This window comes from Lathyrus oleraceus, chromosome 7 (assembly GCF_024323335.1).
Source record: "Lathyrus oleraceus cultivar Zhongwan6 chromosome 7, CAAS_Psat_ZW6_1.0, whole genome shotgun sequence".
Taxonomy (NCBI): domain Eukaryota; kingdom Viridiplantae; phylum Streptophyta; class Magnoliopsida; order Fabales; family Fabaceae; genus Lathyrus; species Lathyrus oleraceus.
Window position 1 is genome coordinate 140564173 of NC_066585.1, and position 20332 is coordinate 140584504.

The window sequence follows — 20332 nt, forward strand, 5'->3', positions numbered from 1 at the left end:
CCAGTGCCTGTATCAGAGAGCCATGGTGACTTTGTTTCATGATATGATTCATCATGAAATCGAATGCTATGACATGATAGCAAAGTCCCAAACAGAAGAGGGGCATTTGGTAGATCTGGCCAAGTTGGTTAACTGGTTGAGACAATTCAAACTGAGGTTGAATTCGAGTAAGTGCACTATCAGAGTGTGGTCCGGTAAATTGTTGGGGTTCAGTGTCAGAGAGGAATCGAGGTTCCCGAAAAAAAAAAAAAGAGAAATGCCTGAACCGAGAAAAATAGAAAAAAGAGGTTCGTGGTTTCTTAGAAAGAGTGAACTACCTGTCATGGTTCACATCTCATCTAACAGCCACGTGTGAACCCATATTCAAGATGTTGAAAAAAAGATCAGACGGTCAGGTGAAATAATGGTTGCCAAGGGGCATTGAAAATAAAAGAATAAGTTGCAGGAACCTCCGATTTTGTTGCCTCCCTATGGAGAGAGACTGTTAAATCTGTACTTGACGGCCCTCGAGGGGTCTACGAGGTGTATTGGGTCAGCATGACGCGTCTTGTCGAAAAGAGCATGCAATTTACCTTAGCAAAAAGTTTACCGACTGTGAAACAATACATTCACTGTTCGAAAAAACTTGATGTACTTTGGCATAGGCTGCTCGCCGACTGAGACAGTGTATGTTGGTTCATACCACTTTGTGGATTTCCGAGATGGATCCGATCAAGTATGGGTTTGAGAATCCAACATTGTCCGGACGGGTTGTGAGAGGAGCAAAATAATGTTTACTGATTTGTGATGCTCTCAGAAAGCAATCAAAGGGGCATTGTCTGATTACGTCGCTCCGCAACCCATTGAGGGTTATCAACCGATGAAGTTTGAGTTCCCTGATGAGGACATCTCGAGGTGCTCCAATCGAAGGATTGAGAGTGACCGATCCCGGAGGAAGGGCCTGACCCCAAATCCGAACGGATTCTGATGTCTGATGGGGAGGTTAAGGTGAATAAGCTTTTGTTGCCTGGATAACATTTGAATGCACCAACAATGGTGGCTGAGTACGAAGCTTGTAGCCCGGGTATCGAACGTCGGTACGCACATCTACTGGGGCAACTCCTTTCTCATTGGTGTATGGGATGGAGGCGGTGTTACCAGCAGAGGTTCAGATTCCCTCTTTGAGAGTCCTGAGGGACGTGAAATTGCAAGAGGTGGAATGGGTATGGACCCGGTATGAAGAGTTAAGCCTGATAGAGGAAAAGAGGCTGGCATCCATCTGTCATGGGCAGTTATATCAGCAAAGGATGAAGCGTGCTTTGGACAAGAAGGTGCGACCTCGGGTATATCACGTGGGTGATATGGTGCTGAAAAGGATCCTTCCTCCTCAAAACGATCGAAGGGGCAAATGGACACCGAATTATGAAGGTCCATTCGTGGTCAAGAAGGTTTTCTCTGGCGGAGCCTTGTTGTTAACGACCATGGATGGCGAGGATTTTCCATCCCCTGTGAATGCGGACGCAGTTAAAAAATACTTCGTATAAATGGACCCGCTGGACGAAAAGAACAAAATAGTCCAGGCAAAAATGGGGCATCCCGGCGAACCAAAAACAGAAAGAAAGGTTCGGGCAAAAATTAGGGATAAAAATGAAAAATGTACACCCGGCAAGTCGAAAACCTGAGAAGGCGACTTGGGCAAAAAAGGGTATCCCGGTGGACTGAAAACCCGAAGGGGCGGTCCAGGCAAAAGAGGGATTGAAACGAACAACTGCGTCTAGCATAATCGTTCGCGCTTTGGTTAAAGCATCATGGATAATACCCGGTAGGGATCAATCGGAATCGTCTTGTTCAGAAGGCAGAAGGCATGGAGAGTCTGAGGACATATGGGGTGTAACCGAGTTGGAACTCGATGAGATCACGGGTTTCACATTGCCATTAGGATAGATTTTTCCTTTTGTGCGCAATTACCTCTTTTCAGGAATTGCTTCCTTTGTATTGCTCATTTGAGCCACACACTTTTCCAATCAATAAAATGCAAATTCAGTCAAATAATTTTGTTTTTGTTTTTCATAACCGCTTTGATTGCAAAAACATCCAGATATTTTTGATAAAGAATCTTGCATTTTAAGACATACAGGTTCCTTCCAATGCATGTTTATAAGATTGAAAGCTGGAGATCTTATTTGGAAGGTTGAGTGACCCAAGTGTTGAAATCTTGACACGCCTGGGGCACGGTTTTATCTAACGGTCTGTTTTGCCGGAACTGTTGGATATTTTCACTCACTTGCATGTTGTGATGTGGAAGCTTTGTAACAGATCCCCAGAGAGTTCGCTCAGGAACGAATGGATGGGTAGAGAAGCAGTGAGAGACGTCGAGACGTCCGACGACCTTTGGAATTAACCAAGAAGACTCTTCAAAGTCGGAAAATTGAAATTTCTGTATAACTCCCAGGAGTACGCTCTCCCGTCGAGCGTGGAGCGATTGGGAATACAAGATGATGGAGCAGAAAAGGTCCAGACGAGTCTGGGAATTCTCAAAAGTGGAAAGCTGATACTAGATTGGGAGGTGGATACCATGGTTCGACGAGTCGACGGGTGTTCTGTACCAACTTTTCTCATTTTTCCAGCTAAGTCTCCAAGCAGAGTTGTAGGACTAGCTCCCCTGCAGATCCAAGGTCTGTGGACTTTCTCCAGCCGAGTCATGGTGGTTATCTACGGCAGGTGTAAAACGGTGTTTCCTCAGCAGCCAGGTCTGAAGGTTGTTACTCCCCGAGTGGAGCGGGTTCAAAGAAATATATCTCCAGCAGATCCCCGAGTGGAGCGGGTTCAAAGAAATATATCTCCAACAGTTCCCCGAGTGGAGCGGGTCTTTTTCAAAGAAATATATCTCCAGCAGTTCCCCGAGTGGAGCGGGTCTTTTTCAAAGAAATATATCTCCAACAGTGTTCATCCTACCAGAGGATTGAACAAGTTCCCGTAGCGGACGGATGTTTGCATCTCCAGCTGAGTTGATTCTACCTATGGATTGCATGGGTTGTCCCCAGCGGAGTAGCTTTCGTTTCCCTAGCAGGGTCAGGATGGTTATCCCCAGCAGGTTTCAGATCGATGCTTTCCCAGTCGTCACGACTGGAGGTTGCTGTTTCCCCAGCGGAGTATCTGTGGGCATTTCCCCAGTGAAGTTGCCAGGTGTCTGTGAGGGTTCTCCAAGCAAGGTGGGGATGTATATCCCCAGCAAGTCAAAGATTGTTGTATCCCCACAGAGTGCATTGGTGGTTCTTATCCCCAGCAAATTCCCGAGCGGATTGGGTACAAAGGAGGTTTCCCCAGCAAGGGTTGCCTATTTCCCAGCAGCAGTGCTATTCCCCAGCAGGGTGGAGTTGGAGCAATGGCGAGTTCCTCAGCAGAGTGTCTCGTGCTTCCCAGAAGAGTCCCTTGAGGGGGATATTTTTTATGCATTCATCATGTAAATAAGCATATCATATTGCATAGAAAAAATAAATAATCGCGTAGCATTTCCATAATTATGGAGCATTACGCAGAAAAATCAATCATGCATCATTGCAAGCATAGGCTAGTCTCAAGCCGTGGTTACCGTTTGAGATATGGTTCTGCCAGTGGGTGAAGATGCAACTCGAGCCGTGATTACCGTTTGAGGAGTGGTTTCACTGGTTGGAAGATCAACATCAGCATTGCAAGCATCAGTTACTCGGGCCGTGGTTACCGCTTGAGATTTGTTGTACCCCAGTAGTGCGATACTGGAGGAGCTTTTCCGTCGGACAGAGATGGAAATGTGACGCGATCAGCGCGATTCAAGCCGTGGATACCGCTTGATATTTGGTTTCACCGGATGGTGAAGATGTTACTTGGATAAGCTCAACATCATGACGCGATCAGCGCGATTCAAGCCGTGGGTACAGCTTGATATTTGGTTTCACCGGATGGTGAAGATGTTACTTGGATAAGTTCAACATCGTGACGCGATCAGCGCAATTCAAGCCGTGGGTACAGCTTGATATTTGGTTTCACCGGATGGTGAAGATGTTACTTGGATAAGTTCAACATCGTGACGCGATCAGCGCAATTCAAGCCGTGGATACCGCTTGATATTTGGATTCACCGGATGGTGAAGATGTTACTTGGATAAGCTCAACATCATGACGCGTTCAGCGTGACTCAAGCCGTGGTTACCGCTTGAAGGTTTGGTTTCACCAGATGGTGAAGATGTTACTTAGATAAAGTTCAACATCGTGACGCGATCAGCGCGATTCTGGGGTTCAAATGGAGATGGAGTTGAAGATTACATCCGGGATGAGGTCCTTAGGACCGTCTTCTGTTCATGTGTCACCTTAGGCTTTGGCGGATGCCAGTGGAGGTCGTTATAGGTGTCTTCTGAGGAAGAGATACACATGCTACCTTCCGTTGTGAAGGGTTACCCTCTGACATGTCGCCCTCAGAGTGGTTTGGTGTTAGTTCCGTCGTTGCCAGCGGAATTATCACGTGAGATTGGAGAAAAGGAGGTGCTGAGGCATTTTCTGGGGTTCAAATGGAGAAAAGGAAATGTGGATACATTTTCTGGAGACGGGGTTCAAATGGAGAAAAGGAAATGTGGATACATTTTCCGGAGAACGGGGTTCATTCTGGCGATCGAGAGTTATCGTCAGGCGACTGGGGTTCAAACTGGAGATGGGGTTCATTATTTTGGCAAAAAGGAGTGCTGAGGCATTTTCTGGGGTTCAAATGCAGAGATCCGAGGATCGTGTGCGCAGAGAAAATTTTGGGGGTTCAAAAAAAATAAGAAAAAGAAGAGAGAATAATAATCCCGCGTGGATGTGTGGCGTTCATGTCATAGTTATCCCTGCGTTACCATTTATTTTGGTATCCAGGTCGACGTCTTTTTGATTTCAGAGGTTGTTGCTTCGCCGATGCTGACAGGCGCTGTTAATTATATCCCATCAGAGTGCAAATTGTTCGTCTGTTCTTGGTATTCAATCACTCTTCATCCTGATCATCCGAAAGCCGAGGCTATTTCGTATCGACAGGTTCACAGTGGATTGAATAGGGGCAGCTGTAACACCTCAAAATTTGCCCTCCTCTCTTGGGACTAGCATTAACATATTTGCATTTCATTTTAGGGCATTAGGCATTTCATATTGCATAACATGTGGTTACATTGTGCAAGCCATCTTCCCATGTCTTGATCAAAGGATGAGGAAGTCAAGTGCAAGCCTAGGGTTTTATTGATTGATCATGGGCCATCTGAGGATTGGACTGTGAATTAGGGTTTCATGATTCTCAATGGATATTGGTCTTCATCTTGATTGAAGTGATACATCATCATCATCATGGTTGGATGTCATCAGGAGATGGAAGAAGATTCCTTGAGATTAGGGTTTTGACCACTGGTCAACCCTAATCAGTTGTATTGGGCCAGTCAGGGCATGATCAGGAGATGGGGTTATGATGGTTATGGGGTTCATTATGTGATTATTTTGTGCTTATGGAGGCTAGGGTTGCACCCTTGAGCCATTTCAGTTGAAGATTGGAGCTCAATTTGATCTATGCATTGCCAAATTCATCTATCAGTGGAAAAGTCAACTGTGGTCAACTGTACATGATTTGATGGATTTGGAGGTGGAAATGAGTTGGATACACTTCATTCATGTTGGAACAAGTGTTAAATGACATCTCAAAGCTTAAGAATGAAGGAAATCAAGTCAGGACAAAAACTGCCAAAAATAGAAAGTGACTTGTAACTGAAGTTTCCAAAAATGGAAAGTTTTGGACCTCAAAGCCACGTGTCCAAGGAAGCTTCAAATGCAAATTTGTTCAACATGAAAGTTGTAGATCTTGTTCTCACCTTTCCAAAAAGTCCAAGAACTTGAAAATCCAATGTATGGTTGGAAAGTTATGGCTCAGTGAATTTCAAAAATGACCCGTAATCAGGAGGCCATAATTACCACATACTTTGTCCAAATTGCAAGTTCTTTATATGCACAAACTCCATTTGACATGTACTTTGAGGGTGCATCATTGGATTTGTTCAAAAATGGCCAAGGCAAAAAGTCACTTTTCAACTGGACAGCTGAATTGGACCAGGGGCAAAATTGTCCAACTCTCAAAATAATTGGAATTTTTGAATGGGACTTTTTCCAACACCTCAGGAATGGCATTTTGAGCTTGTTTGAATCATCACTTTGTGGCCAAAGCATATGGTTTGAGTTTTGGTTTGAAAAATGAAATGGTGAAAATTGGACATTTTGCATTCACATGTGAATTTGAGAATGGAGCAACCAATAAGCATGGGACAAGTTTCTGTGGTTCACATGTGTCATTTGGAGATTGCATGAGCTGTCAAAACAGCTGGCATGAGCTGGCATAGTGTATTTACATTTTTGCCCTTGTTTACAAATTGCCATTTTCACTAACTATGCCAAATTGGTTAATTACATGATTAGTGATGGATTAGTGCAATGTATATAAACCAAATCACTTCCTAATCATAACAGACTCTCACAATTACCAAGATTGGATCTGAAACTTCTTCATTCTCTCAAGATTGCTCAAGAACTCAACATCTTCAATCTCAAAATTCTTCACCAATTCTCAACCATTTCTCATAATTCTTTTCAATTTGAACTCACATCATCATCTACACCAACTGTTTTGGAAGATTGGAGCATGAAGAACACTGCATCGTGACTGTTCAAGAATCCCTCATCCATGGCAAATTCGAATTAAGGACTCTAGAGGCAGCATCAACTGAAACTGGACACACCTATCACCTTCCTTATCTCCCTTGCTCATCTGTTTGAAGAGAAAAAGCGCGAAGAACAGCTCCATAAGCACTGCCATTTCCAGGTTTGAGCAAAATTCGACTTTCACCATTTGCTTAATGCTTATATGCGTTCGAAAGATCTTTTCACGTAGGTTCTAATGATAGTTGTAGCTTAGCAAATGGTTGACCATAGGCTGAGAGATCTGGAATCGAAATTTTGAGGATAAACCCTAGGGCGATCGATTTGGAAGATTTAGCAATTGTTAGGAGAAATTAGGTTCGTATTTGGATTGTAGGAGTTGAGACGGTTCGAATGACTATAGCCACGTCCATTTTAGTGAATTTTTGATGTTCTTCGTTTTTTTCAATTTCTGGAAATTGTTGCTTGAAGATGATGACTGAATGTGCTGTAGATCCAAAAAAGCGTTTGAAAGTTTGAATCTGGTGTTTCCCTCCCGCGCCAAATTAATTACAATTATGCCACTGTTATTTTAATTAATTTAATTAAATTCTAAAAAATATTTTAACACCTTTAAAAATTCATAAAAAATAGTAAAAAATCATAAAAATATGGAGATTTTTTCTGTGACTTGGTTGACTTGTGTAGGATTTTTTTGACCTATTGGTCAAAGTTGTGCTTGGTAAAAATGTTGTTTGGCTTAGGGTTTTCTAACATGTGTGCATTCTTGCTACATTTTGCCAATTGATCCATGAAATGCTCATATCATAAAATAAATTTGTGCCAATTTTTGTGATGATTCCTGACTGGTTGATGTTCATTTATATGTAAATTTTGTGGATTTTTGATACCTGGCCATTGAGATGTGAATTTTGGAACTTAGGTGTGACAATGTGTGTCACACCTCTTGATGTCAAGTTGTTGGAATTATTTGAGTGACCTATACATGTTGGAATTGATTGAAATTTTGCATGATGCTTAGTTAACATGTTAGGAAGCTATGAGAATTTTTGTGGAATTTTACACTGCATTTTCTAATTGATTGTGAATTTTCATTTCTGGTGATTAAATTTGCAAGCTCATGTGACATAGTTTGGTAGAATGATTGGGAAATCCTCATATGGTATTGTATGGTCATGAAATTTGGTATGAATGCTGTAGACACATGTTAGGACCTCCCTGTTTTGGTCTCACTCATTTCTTTACTGTTTTCATTGAGTTATGAATTTTTGAAGTGGATGTATGCATTGATGTTGTGGTTTGAAGCATGAAAGTGTGACTGTTTTTGTTGATTTTCATTGACATGGTTCTATTTGCCCAATTGAGCTCAAATTTGACATGGTAGACTTTGAAGATCCCCTGTTTAGGTGTAATTTATTTGATAATTTTTAGATTTGTTTTGATGTGGATTTGAATGCAATAATTCTGTTTGTATGCTTGGTGCCTCATTTGGACTAGTTTGCCTTATTTTGTGCATAGCATGAACATGATGAATGATATAAACATGAGACCAATGGTGTTTGCTCTTGTTTGACTTTAATTTGAGTTTGGTTGGTGAATACCTTGCTGTTTAGGAATTTTTTCTTGCTTTGGACCCTAGGCTTGGCCTAGTGGTCTAGTTGCTAATGTTTGCTTGATTTTTCAGGATCAAAAAGGCAATGCATATGGAGAATGATTCAAATTAACTTTAATTGATGTTGTTGATGTTTGTACACTAACATAATTGTGTTTTGCAGGTTGTGAAGCATAGGCTTGAGCCTTGGCTTGCTTTGTTTGTGCATAGCTTGTATAGTTTGTCTGATTGAACTTGCTGTTTGGTTTTGTCTGTCTGAGTACTAATTGTGTTTGATTGTTTCCAGGTACTTTAGTTGCTCAGTTCCTTGTGAACTTTTGCTTTGCTTTGCTTAAGCAACTTGCATAGAGGTATAACTTCCTAACTTCATGTAGTCTGGAGACCCGGCTGTTACCGGGCCGGGCAAATAAATGTCTGAAGTCCTCCTTAAGAGGCAATGATTGTGGTTGTTTATTTTTAAGCCCAAGCAGGTGAAAGTCCTTTAAATAAGGCAATTGGTGGAAGGTAGGGGTATGCAACCTACCCCCCACTATTCAGTTGAGTCTTCTCCTTGCTCCCATTACATGGTTGTAGCATTGAGATCAAAAGCCCAAGATCCTGTGCAGTGCACATTGTGTCAGAGTCATCGAGTATAGAAGGGTCCCCCCATTCTGGACCCATGCTCATTTGTCAGAAGCTCTCCCTGGTTAGGGATAAGAGCTGTGAGGTCTGATCCTCACTTCATCCTTTCATCTGCTTCACCTTAGCCTCGTAATGGCAAGGTTAAGAGCAAACACAGCCCGTACAGACGACTTGCTGAGGCAGTCAAACCTATTGTGTGAGCCCCTTGTTTTGGCTATAGTGCGTGCTCTGTGAATCTCTGATTGACATGCTTGTTTGAGATGCCTGTTCTCATTTGATATATGTTGTATGCTTGTGTGCTAGCTTCTTTCCTGGTTAGGTTAGTTTGCTTATGCAAGTAGGATAGAAAACCGAACTTAGGGTAAGCGATGCATGACAACATTAGGCTCGAGTCTCAGCTCCCTAGTGTCGTGTTTTCCCCTCGGTTTCTGGTTAGCAATTTAGTCCCTTCCAGGGGAACTACATCGCCCTGATCCTCGTTCCAGACGAGGTATGTAGGCAGGTGGTCGTGCGAGACCACTCCGGGCAACCTTTTTATTTTTTGCGTGTGTTTACTTGTTATCTGACTGTGTGTTTTGGCTCGGATGCCGACGTAAGCCCAGTGATTGGCAGTCGGGCTCCACGTTTGCCCTTTTGAGTGTGTTTTGGTTCGGATGCCGACGTAATTCCATCCAGTGGTTGTCGGGCTCCATGTTTGCCATCTGTTTGTTTGTTTTGTGTTGTTTGGCGTGCGTAAGCCGAACTACAGAGGCTCTGATTCTTGTTCCAGACAAGATATGTAGGCATAAGGTGCGATACCTTATCGAGCTCGTTCCTCTTAACCCCACCTGCGTTCCCTGTGTGTGTGTGTGATGTTTTAGCAACCTATTCTTTATTCTAGGACGTGGATCCCGTCGAGTACGACGGACGTGAGGGGTGCTAATACCTTCCCCTTGCGTAACCGACTCCCGAACCCATTCTCTAGGTCGCGAGACCATGTCTTTTCCAGGTTTCTCTGAGCGTTTCCTTTCCCTATCTTGGGATAAATAACGTTTAGTGGCGGCTCTGTGTGTTTTTATTTTTAGGCTCGCCGGTTGATTTTTCGCAGGATGCGACAGTAAGCATCAAGGCTCCACCCGAAAAGACCTTTTTAACAACATATGGACCTTCATAATTCGGAGTCCACTTGCCACTGTTATCTGTACCGGGAGGGAGGATCCTCTTCAAAACTAAGTCACCTATCTGATAGCTTCGAGGACGCACTTTCTGATCAAATGCCTTCTTCATCCTTCTCTGATATAGTTGTCCATGGCACACAGCTGCTAATCGCTTTTCCTCAATTAAATTTAACTCATCAAACCTGGCTTGAACCCACTCAGCCTCGTCAAGTTTTACATCCATCATCACCCTTAAAGAAGGGATTTCAACTTCTACTGGCAAGACTGCCTCCATGCCATAACAAGTGAAAACGGAGTTGCCCCGGTTGACGTACGCACTGAGGTACGATACCCATGCAAAGCGAAAGGCAACATCTCATGCCAATCCTTGTTTGTCACAACCATCTTTTGCACAATCTTCTTAATGTTCTTGTTTGCCGCCTCTACCGCACCATTCATTTTTGGTCTGTAAGGAGAAGAATTATGGTGTTCGATCTTAAAGTCTTTGCAAAGCTCTTTCATCATCTTGTTATTGAGATTCGAACCATTATCAGTGATGATTCTCTCAGGAACCCCATAGCAACAGATAATTTCTTTCTTAATGAATCGAGCAACCACTTGTCTGGTAACATTAGCACAAGAAGCTGCTTCCACCCACTTGTTAAAGTAATCAATCGCGACCAGGATGAAGCGATGTCCATTAGAAGCAGTAGGTTCTATCTTTCCAATCATATCGATGCCCCACATCGCTAATGGCCAAGGAGATTTCATAATATTCAGAGGGTTTGGTGGTACATGCACTTTATCTGCATAGATCTGACATTTGTGGCACTTCCGAGCGTATTTGAAACAATCAGATTCCATGGTTATCCAGTAATAACCGGCTCTTAACAACTTCTTCGCCATTGCATGACCACCAGTATGGGTACCAAAAGATCCCTCGTGTACTTCCTGCATTAGCATGTCTGCTTCGTGTCTAACCACGCATCTGAGTAGAACCATGTCAAAGTTCCTTTTGTACAACACGTCATCCTTGTTCAAGTAAAAGCTTCCAACTAGCCTTCTCAGCGTCTTTTTGTCATTCTTTGACGCTCCCTCAGGATACTCTTGACTTGAGAAAATTCTTAATATCATAAAACCACGGCTTTTCATCAACAATAGACTCGGTTGCAAACACATACGCAGGCCTCTCGAGTCGATTCACAGCAACATGTGGCACATGATTCTGCAAATGAACTTTAATCATAGAAGACAATGTGGCTAAGGCATCAGCCATTTGATTTTCATCTCGGGGTACATGATACAACTTTACTGTCTTGAAGAAAGTCAGGATCCTTCTGGTGTAATCTCTATAAGGAATCAAATGCGGTTGATGAGTATTCCAGTCTCCATTGACTTGGTTAATTACTAGAGCAGAATCTCCATAAATGTCCATAGTTTTGATCCTTAGATCGATGGCTTCCTCAATCCCCATGATACAGGCCTCGTACTCAGCTTCGTTGTTGGTTACTTCAAAAGTCAATCTGGCAGAAAAAGGTATGTGTGCACCTTTAGGATTAATGAGTACTGCCCCAACACCATTTCCATTCACATTTACCGCCCCGTCAAACATCAGTGTCCAATTGTTATCGGGATCCGGTCCTTCCTCGACAAGAGGCTCTTCACAATCTTTCATCTTTAAGTACATGATATCTTCATCGGGGAATTCAAACATCATCGGCTGATAGTCATCAATTGGTTGCTCGGCAAGGTAATCAGACAGAATATTACCCTTGATGGCCTTTCGCGACGTGTACTGGATATCATACTCTGTCAAAATCATCTGCCAACGAGCCACTCGTCCGGTGAGAGTCGGCTTTTCAAAGATATACTTTACTGGGTCCATCTTAGAAATCAACAAGGTAGTATGGTTCAACATATACTATCTTAGTCGTCGAGCAACCCATGCCAAAGCGCAACAAGTTTTCTCGAGCATCGAATATCTTGTTTCACAATCGGTAAACTTTTTGCTAAGGTAGTATATTGCATGCTCTTTTCGACCAGACTCGTCATGTTGTCCCAATACACACCCCATCGAATTCTCTATTATTGAAAGGTACATTATCAGAGGTCTCCCAGGAACTGGAGGTATAAGAATTAGAGGTTTCTGCAAATATTCTTTTATCTTATCAAAATCTTTTTGACAATCACTGTTCCACCTGACTGCTTGATCTTTTCTTAGCAATTTAAATATTGGTTCGCACGTGGCTGTTAGGTGAGATATGAATCGTGCAATGTAGTTCAACCTCCCTAAAAACCCACGGACCTGCTTTTCCGTTCTTGGTTCAGGTATTTCTCGAATAGCTTTTACTTTCGTTGGATCAACCTCAATCCCTTTCTCACTAACAATGAAACCTAACAGCTTTCCAGATCTCACTCCAAATGTACACTTGTTTGGATTCAGCCTCAGTTTTAACTTTCTCAATCTTTCAAAAAACTTTCGCAAGTTTACTAAGTGTTCTTCTTCTGTCTGAGACTTCGCAATCATATCATCCACGTACACTTCAATTTCTTTGTGCATCATGTCATGAAAGAGAGTCGTCATAGATCTTTGGTAGGTAGCACAGGCGTTCTTCAACCCAAATGGCATTACCTTATAACAGAACGTGCCCCAAGGTGTGATGAATGTTGTCTTCTCCATGTCTTCTGGCGCCATCTTGATCTGATTATAGCCAGAAAATCCATCCATGAAAGAGAAAACCGAGGACTGAGCAGTGTTATCGACCAATACATCAATGTGAGGTAATGGGAAGTCATCTTTCAGACTGGCTCTGTTTAAATCTCGGTAATCGACACACATCCTGACTTTGCCATCCTTCTTCGGCACGTGTACGATGTTGGCCACCCAAGGGGGATACTTGGTAACTGCTAGAAAACCTACATCCAACTGTTTCTGAACCTCCTCTTTGATCTTGACAGCCATATCAGGACTAGTTCTACGAAGCTTCTGCTTTATCGGAGGATAATCTTCTCTGAGAGGTAGCTTGTGCACCACAATATCTGTATCCAAACCAGGCATATCTTGATACGACCATGCGAATACGTCCACGTATTCTTGCAGCATTTCAATCAGCCCTCTCTTGACTTTTTCTTCCAAAGGAGCCCCTATCTTGATCTCTTTCTTTGTGTCCTCAGTACCAAGGTTAATGACTTCTAACTCTTCCTGATGAGGTTGGATGACCCTTTCCTCTTATTTCAATAGTCTGGCCAATTCTTTGGGGAGTTCACAATCTTCTTCACTCTCCTCTTCGACTTGGTAAATGGGATTATCGAATCATACTGAGCCATAACAGAACTGTTTTTAATGGAATCTGCAAGATCAATTCTGCACGAACGATGTTTCATGCTTTATTTTAGAAAAGAGTTCAAGGAAGTCACAAAAAGAGAAAAAAACATTGCCATTTTTATTGTTTTGAAAATGAAAGTAATAAAAACAGAAAGACAGTGAGCACAAATTTGATTGCAAAACGTCCTTTATTGATGATAATCATTGAAAATTCGAAACATGATGTGGCCCTACAATGAACCACTACGCCTCGGGCAGAGCGTAGGGCTTTCATGTAAAATGAAAAAACAGAAGAAAATTACTCTGTCTGAAGAGTAACTTGGACTATTTCTTCAGCAATCCAGTTGGTTATCTTCTCCCCTGGAGCACACGGGCGCACCCAATTATCCATATCACAATCACTGTCACCATCTGCATTGTCTGTTGCAAAGACATCCTCGTGATTCATCAATCCAGCACTAGTGAAAGTACACGACCCTTTCTGATTCTGGACACCCTGCTCTGATGATTGAAAAGGCTGATAACCAATGCCAAACATGTCCTCTTTTACGGGCACATCAATCACCTTGCCCCAGCCTTTCGCGTTATCTGAATGAATGACTTCCAGAGCTTGTTTATAGGACGCAATCGAGGTACCTGGTTTCTTCTATTCAACAAAAACCACCTTCTCAATACTGACAGTCTCAAAAGCTTGACATAGAGTTTCATGAATTTCGCCATCCATCTCCACATATTTGAAGGAGGATAAATGGCTCACAAAGATGTCCTCTTCGCCACACACGGTCACAACTTGACCATCCCACACATATTATAGCTTTTGATGGAGAGTCGAAGAAACTGCTCCGACTCCATGTATCCAGGGACGCCCCAACAGACAACTATATGCTGGTTGAATATCCATCACATAAAACACAATATTAAACACTTCCAGGCCGATCTTCACAGGCAACGTGACTTCACCAAAAACTGATCGCTTGGATCCATCAAAAGCATGGACAACAAGATCACTTGGTGTGAGAACAACCCCTTCGACGTCAAGCTTACTCAGAGCCTTTTTCGGCAGTACATTCAAAGAAGAACCGGTATAAACCAAAACATGCGACAAAATGGCGCCTTTGCATTCCATCGTGGTATGCAGGGCTCTATTGTGATTGCGATCCTCAGGTGTCAAGTCTAGATCCGTGAATCCCAAACCATGTCTCGTGTTAACATTTGCAATAACACCTTCAAGCTGGTTGACGGAAATCTCTTGAGGCACATAAGCCATATTCAACATTTTCAACAGGGCGTTGCGATGTGCCTCAGAACACAACAACAGAGAGAGAATAGAGATTTTTGACGGTGTCTGGTTCAACTGATCCACGATCTTGTAATCACTCTTCTTGATAATTCTCATAAATTCCTCCACGTCCTTCTCAAAAGAACCCTCGGGCACTTCCTTTCGCACTGGTTCTTCTTCAACTGCAACTTGTTTTCCTTTTGTTCCAGCAAGAGCCTCAGCATTGTTATCTTTCGAAACTTGTGGTGCTAACAAACGACCACATCTCGTAAATCCTCCAGGTCCTCCCACATTACCCACAGCCGAACCAACTGTTACTGGAGTCTTATTTGACGAACCAATCGTCACTGGAGTATGATTTACTGATCTGGTCTGATTCTCTGATCTTCTATTTCTGCAAACAACATTGTCATATTGCCACGAAATTGCCCTACTATTCTCAAAAAGTCTCCCACTAGAAGCAGTAATGGTGGTAGGAGTACTGATAGTTACTGGAGCATTAAAAGTCACGGGAACACCAACAGTCACCGGAGCAGATATGGTCACGGGCGCAGCTACGGTCACAGGAGTACCAATAGTCACAGGCGCACTAATACTTCCTGGAGCACGTACAGGACCTTCTGACGGTGTAAAGTAGATGGTAACAGTCGATACCTCTTCGCGGTCTTTCACTACTCGATCAAACTGTAAACAACCTTCATTCATCAATTCCTGGATACCTTCTTTCAATTTCACACAGCCGTTTTCATGAATACCACAATCTGAACAATTCTTGTCACATCCCGGGAATACTCCCCCTCTAAGCAGGCGTTCCTTCATTACAAACAACGAAGTCTGAACATCATTAATATTGACTACCAAATTCAAATTTTCCCCATTTTCCACACTATTTACTCTGGGCCCTCCATGCTGAGGCATAGGATTATTCACCACATTCGGAGTAGGAGCAAAGTTAATCGTCTTGGCATCAATCAAATCTTGAACTTTATGGTGAAAAGCCCGACAATTCTCGATGTGGTGGCGTGGCGCACCGGAATGAAAATCACAACGGACATTAGCATCATAACCAGCGGGAATCCTTGTTAATGGAGCCATAGTGCGAAGTTCAACAAACTTTAACCTGAGCAGTTCAGGGAGTAATTCAGAATAAGTCATTGGCAACGGATCAAAATGACGCTTTGGCATTCTTTATCTTGGTTGGAACTGGCGTTGCTGTTGTTGTTGTGGATGTCCCCTTTGTTGTTGTTGAGGTTGGGTTGCTGGAATAGTCACAGCAGCAACTTGACGGTATTGTTGTCCTCTGTTTCCATTTCTCTAATTATGTATAGCATTTGTCTCGCCCTCTCTCCTTCTGGGTGCCCCTGAAAATTGTTTCTTAGCACTTGAAGAACTTGAAGAACTAGGGTCTTGGAGTTTTCCCGCTTTGATAAGACTTTCAGTTCTTTCTCCTCAAATCACAACATCCGAAAAACTACCGAATGGGCAACTTCCCATACGATCCATGAACACACCTTGCAAGGTTCCAATGAACATATCATTCAATTCTCTCTCCAACATCGGAGGTTGTACTCTCGCAGCTAGTTCACGCCACCTCTGGGTGTATTCCTTGAAACTCTCACCGGTCTTTTGAAACAAACTCTGCAACTGGGTTCTGCTCGGAGCCATGTCCATATTATGCTTGTACTGCCTCAGAAAAGCTTCACCTAACTCTCTCCAACTTCAGACAAATTCTTTTCTCAAGTCCATGTACCAATCCAAAGAGGCTCCAGACAAGCTGTCTTGGAAAAAGTACATCCACATTTTTTCATCATCAGTATAAGCGGATATCTTCCGGTAGTAAGCTTGCACATGAGTTCGGGGACAAGAAGTGACATTGTACTTGTCGAAAGATGGCGCTTTGAACTTGTACGGGATCCTTAACCCATCAACTAAACCCATGTTAGTAACATCAAAACCCAAAGAATTCTGGCACTCCATGGCGCGAATCTTTTCAGCAAGGGCGTTAACCTTTCTATCTCTCTCTTCTGCCTTTCTAAATTCATCATCATCACTGGGAATAGTAAACATATCTTCTTGCTTGTCAACCAAATGAGAAGGATGGCGAACTGGGGCACGTGCCGCTCGAGCATTAACAGCCTCTGTAATGAGGGGTTGTCCATTGACTCTAATACCACGCAATTCGTCACCAGTAGCATAGTTGTTGACAGTGTTGGTAGCAGTAGCGGTGTCATTGACAGGGGTTCCTTCTGGCGGATTCTGACCGACAGGGGGAATCACAGTTTCTTGTCTCTGGGCCAAGGCTCTGAGTTCCTCTTGCCCTTGCACTACCCCTTGCATCATACTCATGAATTGGGCCATGTTGGTCCTCATCTCTGCTAGTTCTGCTTGAACTTGATCCATGATCTTCTGTTGGTTCTGCCTTGTTGCGTAACGGTGCAGACGATACTCGACAATCCTGCCTGAACGGGAACAAGAATGAGAAATCCTCTTCAAGAGCACCTGTAATGATGCAAGAATGATATGTGTATGATGCGTATGCTATGTTTTATCATTTCTCAGGTATTCAAGAGAAATGATATGCATATGCGGGTTAAATTTTTTTCTTTTTTATGCATTATTTTTTTTTGAAAATAAACATGCTATGATGCAAAATGATGAAATAATGACTGGTTGGTTGTGTATCATGAAGCACAGGATCAGAACTTCAGCATGAATTCGGAACCGGGAACCATAAAACACAGTCATCAACTTAGAACCCATACTTCAGAACCAACGGTCACCAACAAGAACCAAACAAAAGTCACCAACAGGACACGGTCACCAACAGAACAAGTCACCATCAGAACAAGTCACCATCAGTACCTGTAAATGATTCATTCCCACCCCACTCACGGGTGTAATCTAGGCCAGGGTAAGGTCAAGAGAAACGCTGGATAAACAATCCTTTCAAGAACATCATCATATGCACACCAGGTGTATGCAACGATAATACCCCATCAGAATCTGAACTGCTCGTGATACCATGTTCTGCTAAGTGGCGCCATACCACCCGCTTCCCATGAATCACTGTATTCCTAGGTGTCCTAAAGTTCACTCATAGCCTGTGTATTGGGCCTTTTACCTCTTGTGACTCCCACCCAACAGTGAAACAGATACACAGCCAACACAGTATGCATGAAATAGTAAAGCGCACATAGGATGCAATGCAAGCAGATAAAAATTCAAGGCAACAAATGACACACAATAGACAATAAACAAACAAACGCTAGGAAAGGCCCGCTAGGGAAAATAAGTCCCCAGCAGAGTCGCCAGCTGTCGCTCCCTAGGATTTCCCGAATCCAGGTACAAATGTGAAAAGAGGCGGCGAGGAAGAAAGAGTAGAGTCGCCAGCTGTGTACTTTTACCCCAAGTGGAGGGAAAGGTAGTATTGCATAACCAAAAGGGAATGGATAAAACAAAGTCTCGAACCAAAGAAAAACTGAGTAAGGGGGCCGGTTACGTGAAGGGAAGGTTATCGCACCCCTTCACGTCTGTGGTACTCCACAGGATCCACGTTTGCTATTTATGTCTAAAGTGTGTGTATAAAAAGTCCTATATGCAATGCGAAAGAGAAAAAAATCAAAGTAGGGAAAATAAAGAGTTATTGCTCGCACAGGCCCTACCCTGCTGCATACGTATCTCAAGAAGGATTGAGAAACAGAGCCCCGTAGCTCGGCTAACCTATTTTGTTTGTTTTGTGTTTTTTAGGTGAACGACGTTACTGCGCAATCTACCGGATGCTCGACCTTTGGAGACTTACTCGCCTGTAGTAGAAGGAGTTAACGTATTCTTAGGAGAAGAAAAATCAATGAGTTTGTTTGTGTTTTGGGAATGCTCATGAAAAAAGGAAGTCCTAGACGAAGGAACCGTGCTACCTTAATTGACATGCAGATGAGAGACTATACGAAGCCTAGCAATCCTATGGGGGAGACGACCATACCACACAAAAACATATAGCATAAAGTAAACACGCCAACAAGGGGGCTCAAACATACATGGGTAGGGGTTTAGTCAAGAGGGGTCATATCAACCTCGACAAACAAGCCATGAAAGGGTGATCAAATGGGCTCTTAACCACTGACATTGAACGTCAGGGTGAGCAGATCAAAAGGGTAATGAGGATAAGACCTCATAGCTCTTAACCCTGGGCAGGGTGAGCTCATGACAAAAAGTGGGGATTCAGAAAGGTGGAACCCTCTCCACTGACTGACCGGACAAAAGATCTTGGGCTTTTGTTCTGAAGCGTCGACACGTAGTGCGAGCATAAAGAACGACACATTGAATAACGGGGGATTGGCTACTAATCCCTTTTATCCGTCAATTGCCTCTTCATGGAGGTCTTTAACACTGGTGCCTCTTCTTGGAGGTCTTTGGGCACAAAAATAAACACGCAAAAACATTGCCTCCTATCGAGGTCTTCCAGCTAAGAAAGCGGTAAAATGCGGGAAAGATGTAAAAGAGATCAAAAGATCTACCACACAAATAAAGATCCGAAGTAACAGCAACTAAAGAAACAAGAAACCCAACGATCTCTCAAGCTGGCACCATCAAAGAAAGCAAATCAGCAAAGTAGTCAGAATAAATCTCCCAATGGTATCCCACAAATAAAGTGGAATACCAAACAAGCTATTTCTTCCGGAATCATGTGAGCCCTCACAAAAACTCAACAAACAGGTTAGAATAACAAAAGAAACATAACGACAACAGCGTCAGGTAAACAGTGCACGGATGCAATAGAAAACATGTCACAACAGACACAAAACAGATTAGAGAGCAAACAGAAAAAAAAACAACTACTGTCACGATCGCTACTGCTTCGCTTAGCGAGGTGCTAGCGAAGCTTCGCTACATGTTTGCTTAGAAACAGTCCAATTTCTTCCTTGATAACAGTCCGATTTCAGTAATCCCAAACCCTATGGTATCCATCTTAGAAACGAAGTGATTAAACATTCAAGGAATTATTTTACACATTCATGCACATCTAAACCCAAATGCAAAACCTAACGATACCTACTCTTCCAAATTTACCCATAATGCTTATACATTTAGAAATTTCAAATTGAAAGCATAGAGTAATGGGAATAAGGCAAACCTGATTGGAGAGATCGAATGAAATTGAATTGCACCCTTCGGTTTGTAGAACAATCTTACGGTTTATATGAGGTAGAGGTGATTCTGTGCAAATGAGTTTTCTTCAGTGTGTATGGAGACTGCTCTGAATTTTATTAGAATAGCTTCTCCTCTCTTCTTAGGGTAAAATGGAATAGGGTTTTATTTCAATGACATTTGGAATTTATACTCTGATTTTTCGTGACTTTGTGGGCTCAGAATGAAGGCAACTCAAGCCCATGATTCTCTGTTATATATATATTTTTTTTAAAACGCATGAGCTTCGCCTATCGAAGGATTTGCTCGCCTAGCGAGCATGACAGTTCAGACTCTGGTGGCTCGCTAGGCAAACCATTCTGCTCGCCTAGCGAGCATGACAGTTCAAGTCATCTATCCAAATGTGTAACCTATGCACTGGACCTTTATTCCTTCAAGAGTAATATGTTGAATGATGAATAAGCCTCATTTGAACATGTTGGAAGTAACTCAAGTTATTCCCTAGCCATTTGACCTTCAGTAGACCAAAGTTAACCAGAG